This window comes from Camelus ferus, chromosome 1, assembly GCF_009834535.1.
Source record: "Camelus ferus isolate YT-003-E chromosome 1, BCGSAC_Cfer_1.0, whole genome shotgun sequence".
NCBI lineage: Eukaryota > Metazoa > Chordata > Mammalia > Artiodactyla > Camelidae > Camelus > Camelus ferus.
In genome coordinates this window covers 97,486,999-97,507,138 of record NC_045696.1, presented here as the reverse complement: position 1 = coordinate 97,507,138, position 20,140 = coordinate 97,486,999, and the positions used below count along the sequence as shown (strand labels likewise).

Here is a 20,140-nt window from a genome sequence, read left to right as displayed (position 1 = left end):
CTACATGGCTACCCCTTGCAGCAAGGGAGACAGTGAAATGTAGGCTGGGTGTGCACCCAAGAAGGGGAGAACAAATTTGGGGAGGCAGCTCATAGATTCTAAAGTGTCAAAAAGAATTTTATCATTATAATTATTAGTAGTATAAAATTTATCAAAATAACCCACATATAGGACAAATTCAGATAAACATTAAACATAAAAAGTAAAATGTTATTAAAGTTGCAGTTCTTAATAAGGCGAGACTGTTTACTTTTCAATTAGTTCATGTGTCCCAAGTTAGAGCATCAATTTCATTCCTACTTTTCATTTTTATGAATTTTTCTCCGTTTTATTGAGATATAATTGACATACAGCACTGTGTAAGTTTAAGGCATACAGCACAATTGATTTACATACATTATGAAATGATGACCACAATAAGTTTAGTGAACATCTACCATCTCATATGAATACAAAATAAAAGAAAAAAATGTATTTTTCTTTGTGATGAGAACTCTTAGGATTTACTCTCTTAACAATCTTCATATATAAACATACAGCAGCGCTAATTATATTAATCATGTTGTACATTACATTTGTAGTACTTATTTATCTTATAATTGGGAGTTTGTGCCTTTTGACTGCCTTCATCCAATTCCTCCTTCCCCCACCCCTAAACCTCCTCTTGTAACCAAAAATCTGGTATCTTTTTCTATGAGTTTGTTTGTTTTTGAAGTATAATTGACCTACAACATTATATGAGTTTCTGGTGCACAAAACAGTGATTTTATACATTACAAAATGATCTTCACTCCTTTTTATAAACATTACCGCCAAGAAAATTTTACAGAAATAAAAGGATGAGAATGCAAGAAGCATTTTAAAAAGGCAATCTTAACTAAATTATGTGAACGTCATACTTTTATAACAAATAATTTTATCATCTATCATAAAAAAATTTGCTTTAATAATCCATCAGTTAACAACTCAACTGAGGACTCCTTCAATTTTATGGAAAGTTTTTTTTTATTAGAAACAAACTGACTTGCAAAATGATTTGATACCCAGTTACAAAAGCCATTTACTTCTGCAATTTCTGGGAGGTTTGCTAACATTTCTACTAAGATTTAGTCATTTAAATGACTACCTCTAATCTTTTCCAATTAGAGGTGCCTTATATACTCTGAAAAAATTTTAAAAATATGTTTGCCAGTATATTATTTTCAAAAAAATTCTAGTTTTTAAATAATATTTTTGTCAAAAGCTTGTAGCTACTGATTTAGCTCATTTCTCTTATAGGAAATACTTTCCATACAGACTAATTGGAAAAGGCAGTCCTCACTGTCAAACCAATCAGATAAATCAGGTAAACACATGTATTCCATTGGAAAAAGTCTAAATTTATTTATCAGTTCAAATCAAGTTAAAATGCAATTTGAAGAATAGTATGAAACCACAGAGAAATTATGGAACACGCCTTGTAAGATAAATTACTAAAAGTCATACATCAGGATGTAGAGCTAATGTAATTATTTTACCAATTTAAAATGTATAAAACAATTTAAAAATGCTATTTCTCATTACTTAATTTGTAATAATACAATAAAATGTGGCTGAAATATTAGTTACTTACGAGGTAAGGAATAATGCAAGTCCTAGTATTTCTTTGGTAAATGTACATGTGTGTAGGTAATGGACTCTGGGGGAGAAAACTGAATCAAAATCACACATAAAAATCAGAATATAATCTATTAAGGTTTTAAAAACTTATTAACTTTCCTATTTGTTTAATGAAAGAGAAGAACTATCAACTGCTAAAAACTATTTGGCAGCTAGCATATATTTTATTTTGCATTAATATTTTAAAAGAGTAAATAAGATGAGAATTGACTACCACTGTAAAAACATTCCATGATATAATTTCATACATGTAAGTTTTTATTACTCTATTCAGTGATACCCACCTTATATAAAAAAAAGCATGTGAAATTTTATCCATGAGTTTTATCTAGTATAGTAGAGAATACAGCAGTCTCATAAAACATTTTATTTATATTAAAAAGAATTTTCCTATCACCCCCTAATTTGCAGAAGTTTAGACAGCATCATTCACACTCTCTTCTAGTGAATGTGGACAGCACTTGAACACACGTAAGAGACTCCAGCGTGTGCCCATCAATTATGCCCCTCAGCCCTGCATCAGCACCAGAAACCTGTACTGCTCCCTCTCACGGGGATGACTCTTTCCAACCAATGACACCACCCAGGACGGAATTTTGACAATAACTGAAAACAAATGGCAGACACCATTTTCAGCATTTCAAATGTTATTTACTTTGTGGTCATGGGTCTCTCCCTCAAGAGTTACACATTTTTTGACAGTGATCAGATGTTTCACCTCTGCACTCCACAACTATCTGAATACAGAGCTTCTAGCACAGGCCCAAATTCCCCAAGTATAAAGCCACACCTCACCCTTCATGGAAAGACCCGTCTGGTATTTTCCTTAATCATAAAGGAGGCTTTCCCAAAATCAAAACTTCAAATCATCCCTTTGTTTGCCTCTTCCCTCACTCCCCAGAGCTTCTCAAGATCCTGGAGGCAATATTCCAAGGCAAGATTCAGGATGAGTAAGGAGAACAGAGATTACTTCGAAATGGAGGATGAAAATAAAGAATTTGTATTAAAACATAAGGCTAGTTTTCAGAAAGAATAAGTTGAAAACCTGGAAACTGGCTGTACACCAGAAATCCACACAATATTGTAAACTGACTATACTTCAATGAAAAAATATATATATAAACAACAAAAAAAAAACCTGGAAACTAATGCTGTTTAAAAAAAAAAAAGTGTACATATACTTCTTCAAAGTTGCTTAACCCAATTGGAAGATTGCTCTTTTAGGGAGATTTCTGTAGGTCATGCCTTTGGTTAGACAAAATAAATATTTAGGAGAGAACACGTATCTGTGTTTTCTAGTACAGCTGAAAGCTAATATATCTGGTGCCAGCCTTTTACATTCCAAGCTCTCTGGTTCTTTCAACTCTTATGTTTTATGATTTGAAAATTCTATGTTAAATTTGAATGTTTTTCTGAAGGTCAGGGAGAACCAATGACATTTTTTTAACAGAAGGGCACTGTGGCAAGGCAGTGTTTCTGGAAGATGAATCTGGCAACTTTGTGTAAGGTGGGCTGTGTGGGAAAGAATATTGGGAGACCAGTTAGGAAGCTCTTATACTTGTCCCTGAGGGAGGTTACAAGGGCTTGGACTAAGGAGGTAGGAGGAAACTAGAGTGACCTATCTTCCTTCTTTTTATTTCCCACGCCTTTCTAGTTAGTAGAACTAATTTTATTTGGGTATCCATACCTCAGGGATAATGACCTTATGCCTAGCTCAGGGGCAAGCCATTTATGATAATATTATACTCCTTGGCTATTATAAAAATGAGCATATGACCAAGTTTTGGTCAATGACGTCTGCTAGGGACTTCTAGGAAAGATGTCTTCATTCCTACCAGATGTACATGAGGAGATGCCTTCCACTTTATCTGCACATTGGAAGACTGGCTGTGATGCCTCGATCTCTGGCAGCCATCTTATAACCAGAAGTGCAGCTGGCCTGAAGATGGACGAAGAGAAAGATGGGAACAACTGGGGTTCTTGATCATGTTGTTCAGCCACCCAGCCTCTTAATTTTTGAGCTTGTATCATCAAAAGAATAAAGGCACTGACCAGAGGAATGAGGAAGGCCAGAGGAAAGGAAAGACTCTTTTCTTCTCCTTATGAGACTCCAAGAAACACATGTTAGACTTTTCTCTATAGTCCAACTATATCTTACCCTCTATTCTGTTCACTCATTGTCTCATCAGCTGTGTCCAATCCACTATTATACTCCAATCACTCAGTTTCAGTTTTGGAATCTGTAAAATGGGGACAAAAAGTGTAGGCTAGAAACTAACAGAACATTGTAAGTCAACTATACTTCAACAACAAAAAGAAAAGAAGGCTAAGCACATATTACTGGCCTTTTTCCTGCCTCAAATCCTAAGAAAAGATAAAAAAAATTAAATTAAATTAAATTGAAGCAACAACCTAGAGGCTTAAGGACATAATGTATAGAAAGTTCTTGGTACCTCTGCAAGTATTACATAAAACTGTTAGCAATGATTAACTCCAAGAAGGGCAATCACAAAGCTGGGGGCCAAGGAGAGAGGGAGTCTAACTTTGGTATCCTTCAGAACCCTTGGACACGTATAGACTATTCACAAAAACAAGTAAATCACAAAGAAAAATTGTGCCTTGCACACATTAGGTATTCGCAAAAGTTGAGTTTCCTTCATAGGTGACAAGCCTACTACACCTGGGTGAGCACCCACACCAGGACTGGAACACAGGACTCCAAATCTTGGTAGTTTTTCTACTAGGCAGGGATAGTTTTAGACAAAAAGGCAGCCCAGGTAAGTAGCACCCTCAGCTGACTCCTTCTGCGTCCCGTGTTTGTGTCATCTGTGTATCTGTATTGGAAGGTGATTTGCTGGGCTGTGATCACTGTCACAAAATTGTATATACTTGCATTACAGAACAGACAAGTTTGCCTTTTATTTTGTTATATATCATCAAGAATAGACTACGTTTTCTCTTGGCACATCTGAAATGTGCCCGACATTCAAAATGAACACTGCACAAACAATACAAAAAGTCTTATGGACATTGTCTATTGTCTGCTGGGCCTGGCAGGCTGGCTCATGCTGAACTTCTGAGAAAAATTCTAAAAATCCTGTTTTTAAGTACACTTTAATTTTTAATAACTTTGTGACCTCAGGTAAGTTACTCAACCTCTCAAGACAAGATTTTTCATGCAAAATGGCTGTAATAAAACCACCGCAGGATTGTTCGAGAGGATTAAATGAGACTATGTATGTAAAGCATCCAGCAAATAGTAGGCACTAAGGAAAAGCAATTATTATGATTCTTAGATCTTCAAAAGCAGCTTTCCTCAACTTCGCCCTTGCAAACCAAAAAAAATGCTATCAGACACATTCTGATTGACCAATAAAATAACAAGCAAGTTTAGTCTTCCTTTAACCTATGGAGGTCAAAAATCAGTTAAGGAACTTCAGTTTTGACTACTGTTTACCAGGCTGGCCATGGCATTTCTGAGCTCTGCTGATTCTGTTTTGCTGTAAGACTGGCCACATGCCACACAGTCCAGACCCACTCAAGTTACTGTCTGAGCCACCCCCTGTGAAATCAGCTCTGCCAGGAGGATATCAGTGGTGGGAATCCTCATTCCGGCACATAGCATTTACCACGGACCTAAATCCTAGCTTGTGTGTTACTCATCTTGTTACACCCCTGCCTCCACTCCACCCTAACTCCACATTTCTCCCCACACCTCACTCAACAAAAAGAAGGTAGAATATAAAGTCTCACAGCACAATAGATAATGAATGTAAAGGTTTTCTCATTATAGAGATTTTAGTCACTCAGTGATTTCTCTCTTCGAGTTGCCAGGATCCAAGCTGAAATGAGTGGATTTAGGGACTTATATTTGGAAGCCTCTGGTGTGAAGGAGTGTGTCACAAACTGGGAGCCTGGACTTCAGCGCCCATCTGGGGCACACATGTTGTTTACATCTGTAACCACATAAAAGGTGATGAGCAACCGAAGCGAGTTTTGCCAACAAACAGAAACATTTACCACGCAGCAGTTATAATGCCCAAAATATCAAAAAACTGTTTGGAAGTTAATGAATACATTTACAAAATTATTCTACATAGATTAGTTGATCTCATCAGAATTCTTTGACTTGGAATTCTGGCACAGAAAATCTAATTTTTCAGAACAAATCATTATATTAAGAATATCTTTTAAAAAAATACTGATTAAAGATGGCTAACTGAACAAATGCATTTAACCCCTCTCCCAAATCTCCATTAAAATAGAATTAAAGAGATTTGTAAAAACTAAAAGGAGGAAATAACGATAGCAACAAAACGTCAGAGGCTGAAAAACAGGACAACTAGTATCTGAGTTAGTGAACTGAGAAAGCTAAACCCTAAACCAGCAGAGAGGAAAACCAAGAAGCAACTCAGTTTCCAGGAGAGGCCATCCCAAAGCCCACTTCTCACATGCAGCTTGGTCAGCTGCTTTTCTCCAGAAGAGAAGACTTGAAGTTTCCTTCTGCAGAGGATGAGGGTCTTTCAGTGAGAATTAGGGGCACAAGGCATGATTAAGACTGGGAATACTATACTGAAAGCAAAGAGGTTTGAAAAAAAATGTTTGTATAATGAAGTGTTGTAATTCCCAGTCCACATTTAACTTCCAGAACAGTGGCAGCCAGGTATAACTAAGCCCCCTACGCAGGAAAGCAGACATTTCCTCTCTGAAAAACTTAAGGCCAAGAAAAAAGACCTAAGGGCAATGACATTTCCCCTCATACAAGTGGCCCAGGCAGATCCCCTCAGAGTAAAGCCTGAACTGGACAAGCTTTATCCATGACACAATTTCCCATCAGCTTTAAAATATGAGTGAAGGGTAAGGATTACCAGACATCTGAAGACAGCAAATCTCTACCAGGGAATACAGAGAGACAACACACAAGGAGAAAAAAATCAACTAGAGAGGAAACAGACTAGGAAGAAAAACATAAGCTTCCTCCTCACCCCCCAAAAAAGCTATCATTAACATCTTCAGAGAAGTAAAAAGATAAGAATAGGATGCTATAAAAAAAAAAAAGAATCATTAGAGAACAAAAAAGAACTCTTGGAAATTTAAAATATGAGTTAAAAAACCTTAAGAGAAGGTGTAAGGTGATAAAGTTGAGGAACTCTCAGAAAATAAAGACAAAGAAAAGATAACAGGGAATAAGAGAGAAAGTAATCAAAGGATCAGTCTGGAAGGTCCAATACTCTAATAAATAGGAGTTCAAGAAAGAAAGAAAAGAATTAATAATGTGGAGGAACTCATAATAAATCAACAATTCACAAAGATTTCCAAAACCAAGGAACACAAGCTGCCAGACTGGTAGGGCCCAACAAGTACCTGGTACAATGGATTAAAACAGACCAACATCAAAGCACATCGTTGAGAAATTTCAGAACCCTGAAGATAGGAGAAAATCCAACCCGCTTTCAGAGGGGTAAAGCAAGTGTCATACAAAGGACCAAGAGTCCAAATATTGGGAGATGCAATGAGATGGTAATTATTAATCCACACAAGAGACAATACCACTTTGGTTTCTATAAAATAGTGAAACAGTAGGTAGAACTCTAGGGGAACATCTGCAGGAGAAATCCTAATTCTAAGACATACATCTCTAGGACAGGAAACTGGAAGCAAGTGCTCAATGTGTTAGAGTTGAATTGAGAAATAGAGCAGGGATTTCTTCTCAATCCTTGGATAGCAACAAAATTACAATCATAGTAGCTAACGTGGGCCACGCATCTCACTAAGCACTTCCTAACACATTAGCATGGTACTTCTCATGACAGTCCAAATAGGCCGAAATAGCTGACAGAATTTTACAGATTAATTTATACTAATTAAGTAATTTAGCAAGGTCACATACAGTTGGTTAAGAGGAGAAGCCAGAATCCAAACTCTAAAACCCATTCTTTTAACCCCTATTCCAGGCAGCCTTGGGATATAGTGTTCACATTTAAATATTTCAATCACAGTTTTTGTAAAGTTCAATATTTCTACCAACACTGACTTCTTAGAGACAGCAAAATATGTATATGAGAACTCTATTTTATATCTTTATATTTTGAGAGAGAATGAGGACAGAGGGAGATTAGCTTAAAGTTATTATTACAAAATAAAATACTAGTTCATGAATTTTCAGAAAAGAGTATCTTGGTTATTAGCTGGCAGGATTTCTAGGAAGCCTTTTAAGAAAAAGCCTCAAAGAGAAGGGTCCCAAAGAGGGTGGCAATATTTCAGTTTTAACTGGCCTATCACTCAATAACTCAGTGGCATCAATGCCCAAACTAACAAGAGGGTTTTGCACAAGGCTTTTGTAAGTCAGCCTGGCAGCCATTTTTATGTACACAGGCTCCCCCATACTGAATTTTCCATATTAATGTGTTTCCATTGTTCTCAGTTGGGCTGCAGTAACTTTAGCCCTTTTCCAGATGTTTCCAGACATCAGCCTCCAAGATGTGCTGGCCAGCTGTCTTTAAAATTGCGGGAACTCTGTGTTGTGTGCATTAGTTATGCAAATGAAAAAGCAAGGACAAGAAGCCAATGCAGAGGATAAAAAAGAACCAGGGGAGGGATTGGATCAGGGCTTTACTGGCGCATGTACAGTAGGTAGAAAGCCAAACCAGCAAGCTGTCTTTGATCAAAACCCCCAGCAGCCTTCCCCAACACTACCCATGCAGAGGGGTCGGTGTCCTCAGTCCCCAAGTCAGGCCAAGGTTTCTGGAACCTCCCTCACTCTGGTTTGGTGACTTAAGACACACTGAATACTCACAGATCTATCAACCTTCTAACCAGTTTCTCCTTTGTTTTACTTTGTCAACAGAAAAATATCTGTATAGACTAGTGAACAATTCCCTAAAGTGTGGTCCTCAGTAAGTTAATAGGTTTTATGGGGGAAAAAAGGGGTTGGGCATTCAAATGAATTTAGAAAAACCTAGGTTAAACAAAGTTAAGCAATTCCCTCTCCCAAAGCACTCTCAGGATCTCTGAAATGTTCATGTGCACAGTGAATGTTGGAGGAAACCACTTCTCAGAGGCTACAGCTGAGGACATGCTCAGTAAGAGACATCTCAGTCCCAATCACTCTCTCAGACTTCAAACTCACCATCAACAAGACAGCTCTGCTTATCCCCAGAATTCACACATCCATCACTGAACCCACAATTGCCTCTTCCACCTGCTCAGGCTCCAGCTTCCCCTTCCTGGGACATGGCAGTACCATCACCATTCTTCTAACCTAGGATCATGGCAGGCGTCTTCCATGTTTCCTCTGTCCTCATCTCCACCCTCCCCCATCTACTCCATCTTTGCAGTAGAGGGCTACCTACTGCTTTGTCTTCCTAGAACCTCCACAGTACAGGTCACCAACCTCCAAGATGCATCCTTAGCTAATGACTAGGCATTTCTATTTGGGTCATGAAAGAACACTGTACCTCGGCTTGTCAATGATTGAGTTCATGCATTCCCCACCCAATAGGCATCAAACTCTCTGTCACTCTCAACAGTACAGAATCACGATGTTCTCTACAAGACTGGTGGCTTTTTGCCTTGTTTGTTTTCATTTTGTTTATCTGTTTTGTTTTCAATTGTGGTAAAATATACATAGCATAAAATTTACCATGGTAACCATTTTTAAGTGTACAGTTCAGTAGTAATAAGTACATTCACAGTATTGTACAACCAATCTCCAGAACTCTTCATGTTGCAAAGCTGAAATTCTGTCCTCATTAAACAACTCCCCATATCACTCTTCCCCCAGCCCCTTCTATTTTCTACAATCACCATTCTACTTTCTGTCCCTACAAATTTGACTACTCTAAGTGACTCATATAAGTGGGATCACACAGCGTCTTTTTGTAACTAGCTTATTTCACTTTAAGCATAATGACTTCAGGGTTCATCTATATTATAGCATGTGTCAGATTTCCTTCCATGAGACTGAATAATACTCCATTGTAGGAATATACCACATTTTGTTTGTCTATTCTTCTGTCTAGGAAACCTTGGGTTGCTTTTATCTTTCGGCTTCTACCATTGTGAATAATGGTACTATGAACATGGGTGTATAAGTATCCTTTTGAGACCCTGCTTTCAATTCTTGTAGATATATACTCAGAAGTGGAATTGCTGGATTATATAGTAAATCTATTTTTAACAGATTTTTAACCTAGGGTAGGTTACTTAACACCTCTCCTTTGATCTTCTCATCTGTAAAATGGGTTTAATTATAGTATTTATCTCGTAATTATGGTCATTGTGAAGATTAGATGAATTAACCCCTTGCAAAACTCTTATAAAACATTATCATTATTTCCTTTTAAGAAAGAAAGAAACTGAGGCATAAAGAGGTTAAGTAACTTACCAAAGTTCACATATCTAATAAAGAGCAGAGCCAACATATAAACCTAGGTTCATAGCCAAAGTCTGTTCTCTTAATCACTGTGTCAAAGCGATTTCACTCTCCAGCTTTTACTGATGAACCCCACCCAAGCTGATTACGTATTGATGTAATTAAATGGGTACAGTTTGGGAGGAAGATGGGGAAGGGGAAAGGGAGGAGGCTTTACATACTTGAAAAATGTCACTTATACGTGAATCTAAAAAAAAGACAGACGAACTTATTTGCAGATCAGAGAGACTCATAGACATAGAAAATAAACTTGTGCTTCACTATAAAGTCACTTGTGGTTTTCATCACACCTACCCTTTCAGCAGCATCAGCTGACCAGCCTCTTTTTCTTGAAACAGTTTCTTCTCTTGGCTTCTGTGGCACATTTTCTACCTACCACTGGGTTGGGCTCTTCTCCTCAATCTTCTTTGACAGCTTCCCTTCCCATCTATCTGAGCTCTTAAAGATGGAGGCCCCCAGCCCACAGGGAGGTCCTCCAGTACTTTGCTCCCAGCCCTGCAGCACTGCTTGCTGTTTACATGCCAGGTTCTCATCTTTGGGAGTTTGCACTGGCTCTGCCTGGAATATTCTTCCTCCAGGTATCCACAAAGCTAACTCCCTCACTTCTTGGAATTCTTGAAGTTCACCATCTCAGTGAGGTCTTCCTGACCTCCCTATTTAAAACCATAAGCCAGGTAGGTCAACCCCTCACAATCTTAATTCTTCTCATCCTTCTTTCTTTTTTTTTTTATAAACTTGTCACCTTCTAAGATACTACATAATTTACTGTTCCAACATCAGTATATAATATATCCACTAGTACATAATAGACACTCAATATCTATTTTTTAAATAAATGATTCAATCTCCATGCCAACAACCGTCAATTATGTATCTCTAGCTCAACTCTCTCTCCTGAGCTTTAGAACCACATACTTAACTGATTGCTTGACATCTGCATTTGGGTATTTGAAAGGAATCTTAAAATTAACATGAACTCTTGGTCACACCCTTAACCCAAACTCAGTCTTCAACACGTCAGCAATGGCACTGCCACGCTCCAAGTTGCTCAGGCTAAAAATCTGGGAGTCATAGTTGATTCCTCCCTTTTCCTGCTGCTCTGTATCTAATCCACCCACAAGTCACACTAATTCTTCTTTTACATTCACGTCTATATTCCCAAATGTCTGTTGCTCACCCTCTCAACCATTATGCTCCAGCCACTATCATCTCTTGCTCCAGGACTGACATGACTCCCTAACTGGTATCCCTACTGCTAATCATTACCACTACAGGTCCAGGGCAAATCTTTCAAGCATTAAGCAGATCACTTAAGCAGACCCCTTGTTCAAAAGGCTCCAGTATAAAATCCAAAACCTAACCGCAGTCTAGGAAATTTTTCATGAAATGCTCCTCCCCCCGTGCCTACCTCTCTGACCTTGACTCCTACCACTCTCCCCTTCAACCCTACCTCTTCTGCTTCTTTCAACAAACTAAGTTCCTTCCCATTGCAAAGCCCAGACACAAAGCTGTTCTCTCAGATTTTCCAATGACTCAGACCTCATCAGCCAGGTCTCAGTTCAAGGTCTCTCTTCCAAGAGGCCTTCTGTGACCACCTAATCTAAAAAGGCTCTCCAGTTACCCTGTTAACATTTGCTTGCTTTATTTTCCTTATCACATTTAGTGCTCTCTGAAATCACTTTATTACTTTTTTTTTCATTTTATTACTTTGATATTCATTTATTTATTGTGACTTACTTACTATCCGCCTTCCCAACCAATATGAGCTTCACAAGACCCAAGACTGGCCATTTTGCCTGTAACTGTATTCTCAGTGCTCAGCATGATGTCTGATACACAACAGGTGCTTAGTTTATAGTTCTTGATTAACTAAATGCTGAATGGAGTGGAAGTAATAGAAAAAAGAAAGGAAAGAGAAGGGAAGGAAAGGCAAAAAAAGGGAAAGGAAGGGAAGAAAGGCAGAATTTTATTTTACAGTTTTAAATTTTAAATGATTGGGAACTTTGACAGGGAAAAGAAAAGGGATGAGCAAAAACAGAAAATGATCCTTTCACCAAATCAGACTTTTTTCCTAGCTGCGGCTTTTTTCATGTTCAGTATTTGATTTGCCATTTTCACAACATTCTCTTGTTCCTGAATTTTCCTGAATTCACAACAACTGAAGTGTTTTTAGTTGCTGACAAATGCTTGCAGTGAGAGGAAAACCAAGTGTGGCCTGCACAAGCAGGACTGTGTAACCCACCTTCACATTCTTGAGTCTCACAAGCAAGACATTTTTAGAAAGTAGACATTAGTCTGAGGCCAATACCAAAAGCTAACTCCTATGATGGAGTCACAGCCCTAGGTTTCCTGACTGCATTCACTGCTCTAAACCACAACTGGAACGGCCAAATGATTTACTGATAGATATTACCCACCTTACAACTAAAGAGGGTGGGAAGTATTTTGGAACCAATTATACTCCAGGACAATACAAATGATATCTCATTTAATGTTCAAAATAACTCTAAGAAGTATATATTATTATTATATTATTTGCTGAGGTGGAAACTGAGGCCCAGTCAAGTCACAACATTTGCTCAAGGTCATGCTGGAAATAAGTAAGGACGGGAGGTGTCTGACACCCAAGGCTACATTTTCCCCTCCACCCACAAAACAAAACAAAACACTCAGACTTGACATACCCTGTAGGTGAGAGTGACTACACTGGTGAGTGGGGTATGTGGGTGGAGAGGAAAGGTAATGCTGGGAAATGAGAATGGGGTCTGAAACTTATGACTTGGGATAGGGTTGGTGTTGGGGGGAACTGGAGATCAGAATATATTTTGCCATGTACTCAGTAGTAATTTAAAAGTATATTTCAAGTTTAAATATTTAACTTAAAATGAAAACTTTTCACCTGTTAACCATTGGAAATTCAGGATTAATGCCAATTCTAAAAAGTAACAACAACAAAAATTCTCTCCTGTAATGATGTGTATCTTGAATTTTAAAATCTTATCAACTTATTTAACTTCCCAGAGGCAGTTGTTCCTCCCATGTAATGGAGATAGCAGTGGGATGTAGCTCACATGGGAGTTGGGAAATGGATAAGTACAACTCGGTGCCTGTGAATAAAGTGCTCTACAAATATTAATTTCTCTTCCCATTACTTATACTAATGACAAAAAGTCAAGATAACAAATAACAAAGAGTAGTGGGGCTCACCAAGGGAACTGCAACATAATCAAGTTTCATTTTGTTTTATTTTGGTAGGAGTGAGCTGGGGAGCCTCACCAACTTTTATAAAACCATCTTTTTTTTTTCTCTTGTAGGGGGTAATTAGGTTAATTTTTTTTAATGGAGGTACTGGGGATTGAACTCAGGACCTCTTGCAATGCTAAGCACACATTCTACCACTGAGTTATACCCTCCTCCTATAAAATCATCTTGATAGGAATACTAGTCCAAAGTTTGCTTACAAAGAAAATGCTGACAAAACCTTGAGTACAAAATTTCTTCACTACTGAAGGCTATTTGTGTTGAATTCAGAATCGTTCTGATGCTCTCAAGTCTTTCACCCCTTCAGCTCAATCTAATTATAGCTGTCGAAGGAACAAAAAGACAAATAAAAACAATCCTAAGAAATTTGAAAACTACTGTAAGTTGACTGTGATTGAGGGATGGCCCAAAGGAAAATAAAAATATTCTTACTTGGTATTAGAGAAAAAATATATGTTTGCACATATTTGTATATCTGCATTTCCATTTACTCACTGATGACTGAGATCAGGCTTTTCATAGTAAACAAACAAAAAAGTCCTATTTTTAGAAAATTTAATTTCTAGACTTCTTAATACCCATAATATCCTATAACTGTACAGATGGCTATTTAAATGGTTCTAAATGTGCAGTATTGGACAAGTTCTCAAGAGTTAACAGGTTTAAAAAAATGAAAATTTTTCATAAAGGAGGCTCAATAGAGAAATCATAAAAAAAATAAAGATATAAAAACTACATTAACAAAGACCAAAAATTAACTTTACTCTTTTAAAAAAAAAGTGTCCCTAGCAATTATTGTTGGCCATTTATTGATGGCCATTTATTGATTACTTATTAGGCAAATAACCTGGCCTTGTTAACTACCTCCTAGAAGTAAGTCTACTTTGCAATTATAGGGTGTTTCTTCCCCTCTGAAAGCAGATTCACTCCTATTATCTCATTTTACAAGCTTTGAAGGGTGGAGTGATAAACAGAATTTTGGACTGTCTTTTAGCCTAAAACAATTAAACTTAACAAGAACAACAACAACAACAAAAGATTATGAACTGATTGTTTACAAAGACTATGAGAACAATTCTTTTGATTGTGCTGATTGGTAAAGGGTGGCAGCCTCCTTAGTAATCATTACTTTCTGTCTCTGATGGGTGTGTTGAACTGTCAGGAAAGATGTTAATTATTAGAAAGAGCAAAGTGAGTTGTTCCTTTAAGCTTCTTCAAGGTGCGGGAGCAAATATGGAGGAGAAAACTGCTGTGGTAGGGAAAAGGATTTGTGTCCCAGATAAAAGTGAGACTTAAGATGTCTGCCCTCTGGTGTCCAAGAGGTGAAGGACAAGGGTGACAATTACAACGTACCCAATTCGTAAATGTGAAACACACTGAAAGACTTTAATTCCCTGATTAGATGTGGTGAGGGGGCAGTGAAGGAGGACACTCTCAAGTTTGAGGTAAAGACATAAAAATTCATGTATTTGGAAGGTCTCACTTAAGGTTTAGGAAAAAAATTAACTTTGTGAGTACTGAGACATTTTCTAAGCATTTATGTTTCTCTTCAAGATTTTATAGTAAAACAACATTATTATTTGGAAAGAACAGAAATTGTATCATCAAGGCTGTATTTATACTGAAAAATAAGTGAAAAGGAGAATTACACAAAACAGTAACAACAAAAAACAAAAAATGGAAAAAGAAAGCATCATTTCAAACCAGATCCTAATGGTTTGAAAATCTAGTGAAACCCACGGACCATTATCCCAGAAAAACACATTTTGCATGCAATTTCAGGAGGTTCATGGACACCCTGAAGTTCTCTAAAGATCCAAGGTTAAGAATCCCAATTTTTGTTTAAAAGGTAGATTCTCCCTTCCATACCTGGCCTTTCTTGCCATGGTTCTCTTTCACAGTTACATAGAACTATAACGCTGGGAAAGCATCCAGTCCCATTCCTTTTATATTGTGCTACTAAGGCAACTAGACATAAAGAACTAACGTGCTGGCCCCAAATCCTCGAGTAGAGGCTCTATATTTTTCACACTAACCTCATGCTACCTGTATTTTCCTGCCCCTTTTAAGTGAATTAAGACCAACTCCAATGAGTCCTAAAACCCACTCCAAAAATACCTTCTTCAGCACACCTTATTCTTTCTCCTATCTTCTCTTTATTCACACATTGGACTTTCAAAAAATGCATGGAGGAAAAATACCAAGACTCAAAAACCTGATAGGAATTGAAAAATTAACTCAAAATAACTTTCTAACAAGTATATTTTAACTACAAGGGTGTCTACGCTTCTTTGTCAGGGTTCAGTTTGTTTGGCTCTGCTTTCTGCTTATTTGTGGGGTATCTTTGGGATGGACCAGTCATCTGACGCCTACTCACCTCGTGCAGAAGGTTGGGTTGAGTCCTTTGGGGGTATTCCCTGTAACATTCTCCCCACTTCTTCTAGTGCTGGACCTCAACTGTGGTCATACATCAGAATCAACTGCAGAGTTTTTAAAATTATGAAAAGAGGTGGCCTCTAACGAGCCTACTCCGGGTTTACTGACCTCAGAGTCAGGCTTCTGGGTGTGCAACTGGGGATGAGAACCCTGCTGGAATGCTATGTGCAAGGAATTAACATCATTACTAGTAGTGTAAGCCTGGGAGAACACCAAAGCTGTTCCACAGCTTGTAGTTCAGTAATAGATACATTTTGTCTTTTTTTTTTTAAGGTAGGAACATTTCAGAAGAAAAATTTAGAGGGAACTCAGCAAATGTAAACCACCCTGGGATAATATTTAAAGCACACTGTTTTTCTACTATTTAATTCCTAATGGAGGATAAACTTGGTTCAGCTGGGATATCGTTTGAGGTAATATGTTTTTAATATATATATTTATCTTATTTTGGTTAATTTATATTATAAAGGTAATATATATACTTTGTAAACCTTTTTTTGAAAAACTATATAGACGAATACAAAGTAAAATCCTAGAGAAAACCCTGTCAGCAGTTTCTCATGTACCCTTCCAGAAATTTGCTATGCTCATCAAGAATTTATAAGACATATGTCATTATTTATTTATCTCTCATAGGCTCAGGACTCACAGGTCTTGGAGATTAGCATAAGGCATGTTTCCTTTACTTTCATCCTGCCTCAGGGTCACAGGAAGTCTAGTCTTTTACCTGGTTTACCTCCCAAATAGCGTCAAGAATCCCTGGGAACATTCTCCTGTCCCATAGGACCATCATGGTCATTGCCTCTGGCTCCAGGGAGAAAATCTCTGTGCAAAAACCTTCCTGCGAAGTCAGCACTGCCCTCTTACAGCAGGTTGCTGATATTCTCCATTGTACTGATTTCTTACGTCTGTACTCAACCTCTTTTCTTGGTCTCACGCCAGGCTGGTAAAACCAGACTACAACTTTTAATATGATTTTGTTGAAGGTTCAGAAAAACAGAAGGAAAATACAACACAGAAGACAACCTATAATTCTTACTGGATGTGGCCTATATAACAATGTTCAGCCCCAGATCCTGGCAAGCCCCTCTCTGCCTAACTCCTGGCCAGCCATGATAAGACAGGGGCCAAATCTCCTTCCTCTTGCAGATGGCCCTTGAGTTTGTTTCTCTTAACTGGAATCCAGGCTTTCAAATGCCCTCAGGCCATGAGAGAAAGGAGTATGTCATAACTTCAATCAAAGCCCACCATGGTGTCCATCTCCAAATGAAAATGGGAATGTCCACTCCCTTCAGGGAATGAACACCTTTACTCAGGACAGCGTGGTTTTGACCTGAAAGGTAGTCAGGACTCAGGACATTTTCCACAGCCTGGATTCTTCAGCCTGGGAACAAAATCATGTATGGTGGTAGTAAGGGCCTCCTGTGGCCCACTCTAGGTCATATCTAGCCAAACCCAGGCCAGTTCCCTAAGATGCAAGGTGAGGCTCTGGCCTGAGCACCTTTCCTGGAGTTCTCAGGTTTGTTCTCCATTTCCTGTGAACAATCCCTTAAATAACAGTACGTATTACACTCCCCCCTGAACAAGTGAAATTTTACCTGGATAATGAACCCTAATACCATACTTACAAAGACACAGTACTGTAAGGGAATCATTATCTGAAGAAATTCAAGTTTCCTAAACACAGTGATCATTTTCATATTAGCAGCCAGAATAAATTTGCTCCTCAATGGAAAAAATCTCCATCTCAGAAATGATGTCTTGAGGTTTGATTCAAAATGACGTGGGAGTGGGTGACACAAAGCAAAGCGGGTGGGGGTTTTGATGAAACAAAACTGGCCAGGAGTTGACTGTTACTGAAATTAAGTGTGAATATATGAGGCTCCATTCTACTGTTCTATCTGCTTATATATGTGCTTGAAATCTTCTATAGTTAAAAACAACAACAGCGTCTTTGCAGAGGGCTTGTCCATGATGTTTCATCACTGGAAGATCCCTCTTTGTTGTTTCCAGAGTACTGGAACTTGCAGCCCTGCAGATGAATTCAGTCTCCACCTCTTGCAAACAAGCTTCTCCCCTCCCTCCACAGACGATTCCGGAGATTTTAGGGCCAATACATACTCAATGCTCACGTTCTAGCTACTGAGTTCTTCCTCACCACAAGCACTCTCTTTAAAGGAACTTCTTGTTATCAGCCCTAGGATGATGACGCCTGAGGGTCCTGTTCTCCTCTCACATGTCTAGGCATGCATGCCATCTTGCTAGGTATAAAGACAGAAGATTCAGTTTGAAATGGTCAAAGAAAACTCTACCTGTGCTATTTTATGCCTCTTTTTAAGAAGGATTTTACTGGTACAATTTGAATGGAAAGGAATCAGGTGAGGGTAGCTTGAAGAATGACCAGCTGGTCACCAGGTCAGGATAACATTGCTGGCCTTGGTAAAGTTTATGGCAGGGGCCTTGTTCTGAAATGTGGTCCTCAGTTTTATAAACTCAGCAACTTAAACGTTAGCACACGCAGACACAATGAGACTCTAAGGGTTGATGAATGCCAATAAATTAACTTGCAGTGGGAAACATAACTACAAGCAGACCCCAAATCCATGTTTGCTGGTTAGTACATTTCCTACTATGGGAAAACTTTTATACAAAGCCAAATTATAATCAAAAAAGTGTTTGGTAAGAGCAAGTTCTAGAACAGTGAATTTTCAACTAGGCAGAGTTACCATCCCCTGAGGGATGGGTAGAGGGAAGGGGACTCTTAGGAGAATTTTTGTGTGTGTGGTGGTTGGTTTTTTGGTTTTTTTTTTGAAGACTACGTCATTAGAAATGGCATAACCAGTATTATAATTTAATAATATATTTTAGGGGTGAACTTTAAACCCTATTGCTTTCATAATGAAAATTTTAAAAAGCAAAGATAAACAGAATTCTTCTTGGCTAGTGACACTCAGCTTGGAGGGTGGCAATCCACAAATGAGACTCTCTGGAGGGTCTAAGATTTTTTGTTTTTCAAAATGCGTCAAGAAAATGTGTTCATTGAGGCACTAAGCAAAAGCCATTTCATGAAGCAAATTACATTTGCAGGATCCAAATCAAATTTTCTGTTCTCAAGTTCTTTCTCAACAGTTTTGTGATGAATATAATCTTACTCAGTTTATTATTAGTCACTAGCTGTAGGAACTGATGGAAGATATCTATGCTACTTCTAAAGTGGTACGTACTTTACAGTCTAGCATACAGTATAAAACTATGAAGCACTATCACAGTTTCATGACCAAATTCTGCAGCCAGGCCAAATCTGTGTGGTTACAGCAGACATCTGGTTTCAGCACTGACTTTTCTCCCCTCTTGCTTCCCTCTGTACACTTGGGGATTGCTGTGGTTCCTGGGAAGAGTACTTCACCCTTGTGCTAGTACATCTCAACCCCTCAACACAGCAATTGGTTTGTAACCTACACCAGTCCAATCAGAGTCAATCTGAGAACTTTTTCTAATAATGATACCAGGACAAAGATGGGTTCACTTTCCAGGTCCCTTTTGCAGCCATCTTTGGCCATGAGGAGGGCCTAAATCAGGAGAAAGCCAACACCAAGACAAATAAGAGAAACAGAAAGATGTGGAGTAACTGGAGACATCACTGGGCCATCAGATCAAGTTTGCCTAAAACCAACACTGCCTCTGGACTTGACAGTTACTTGTTTCAATGCATTCTTTTTACTATTTCAGACAATTTTAGTTGTAGTTGAAATCACTAGTTGGTGGATCAGGATTGTTTACACGTCTTCCTCGCCAACAGGCTCAAAAATCAGTCAATGAAGCAAGTCACAGAGGAAAAGACTCCAGTAACCGTCACGTTCTTAACTTTGTCGTGCATCAGAATCATGCAGACAGCCTTTACAAATCTCAGGCCAATTAAATGAGAATCTATGAAGGTGGGGCTCAGGAAACAGAATTTTTAAATGTCCCCACCAAGGGATACCAAAGGGTAGCCTCAGCTGAGAACCACTGGTCTAAGTAAATATCTAGCTCTGTCCATTCAATGGAATCTGCAGACCAAATGTCCTAAATATGTCTTTTCACTAAAGAGGGGAGGAGGGGAAAGGCTGACACGTAATTTGTGTTGCGAGGTTAATGCAAACCATACTTGTGTGACAGAGAAGCAAAATTTATTTCGAGCCATGTTTTATCTTTAAAATGTATGCAAATTTTGTACTCTATTTCATATTAGTTTCTCTCTTTCCCTTTCTCCCTTTAGCATATAATAGGAACTTACCATGTACCAGTCACAGTGACATACCAGGATACAGAGGAAAACACAGTTCCTATAATCCAGAAGAAATAGGTAAT

At 38.2% G+C, this 20,140-nt stretch overlaps 1 protein-coding gene across 4 annotated transcripts in view; it reads right to left on the bottom strand.

Moving 5' to 3' along the window:
• Positions 1-1,582: 1,582 nt before the first annotated feature.
• COMMD2 (COMM domain containing 2) overlaps positions 1,583-20,140 on the bottom strand; it is a 38,183-nt gene continuing 19,625 nt past the window's right edge. The window contains exons 6-7 of one of the 4 annotated variants that reach the window (XR_004322459.1): positions 20,067-20,115; positions 1,583-3,899 (exon numbers count right to left, since the gene is read on the bottom strand). The gene's annotated coding sequence lies outside the window, so the exon portion shown is untranslated. Of the gene's footprint in view, positions 20,116-20,140 lie in introns of all 4 variants that reach the window. The other 3 variants (XM_032486548.1, XM_014561351.2, XM_014561350.2) reach the window with 3 other exon arrangements.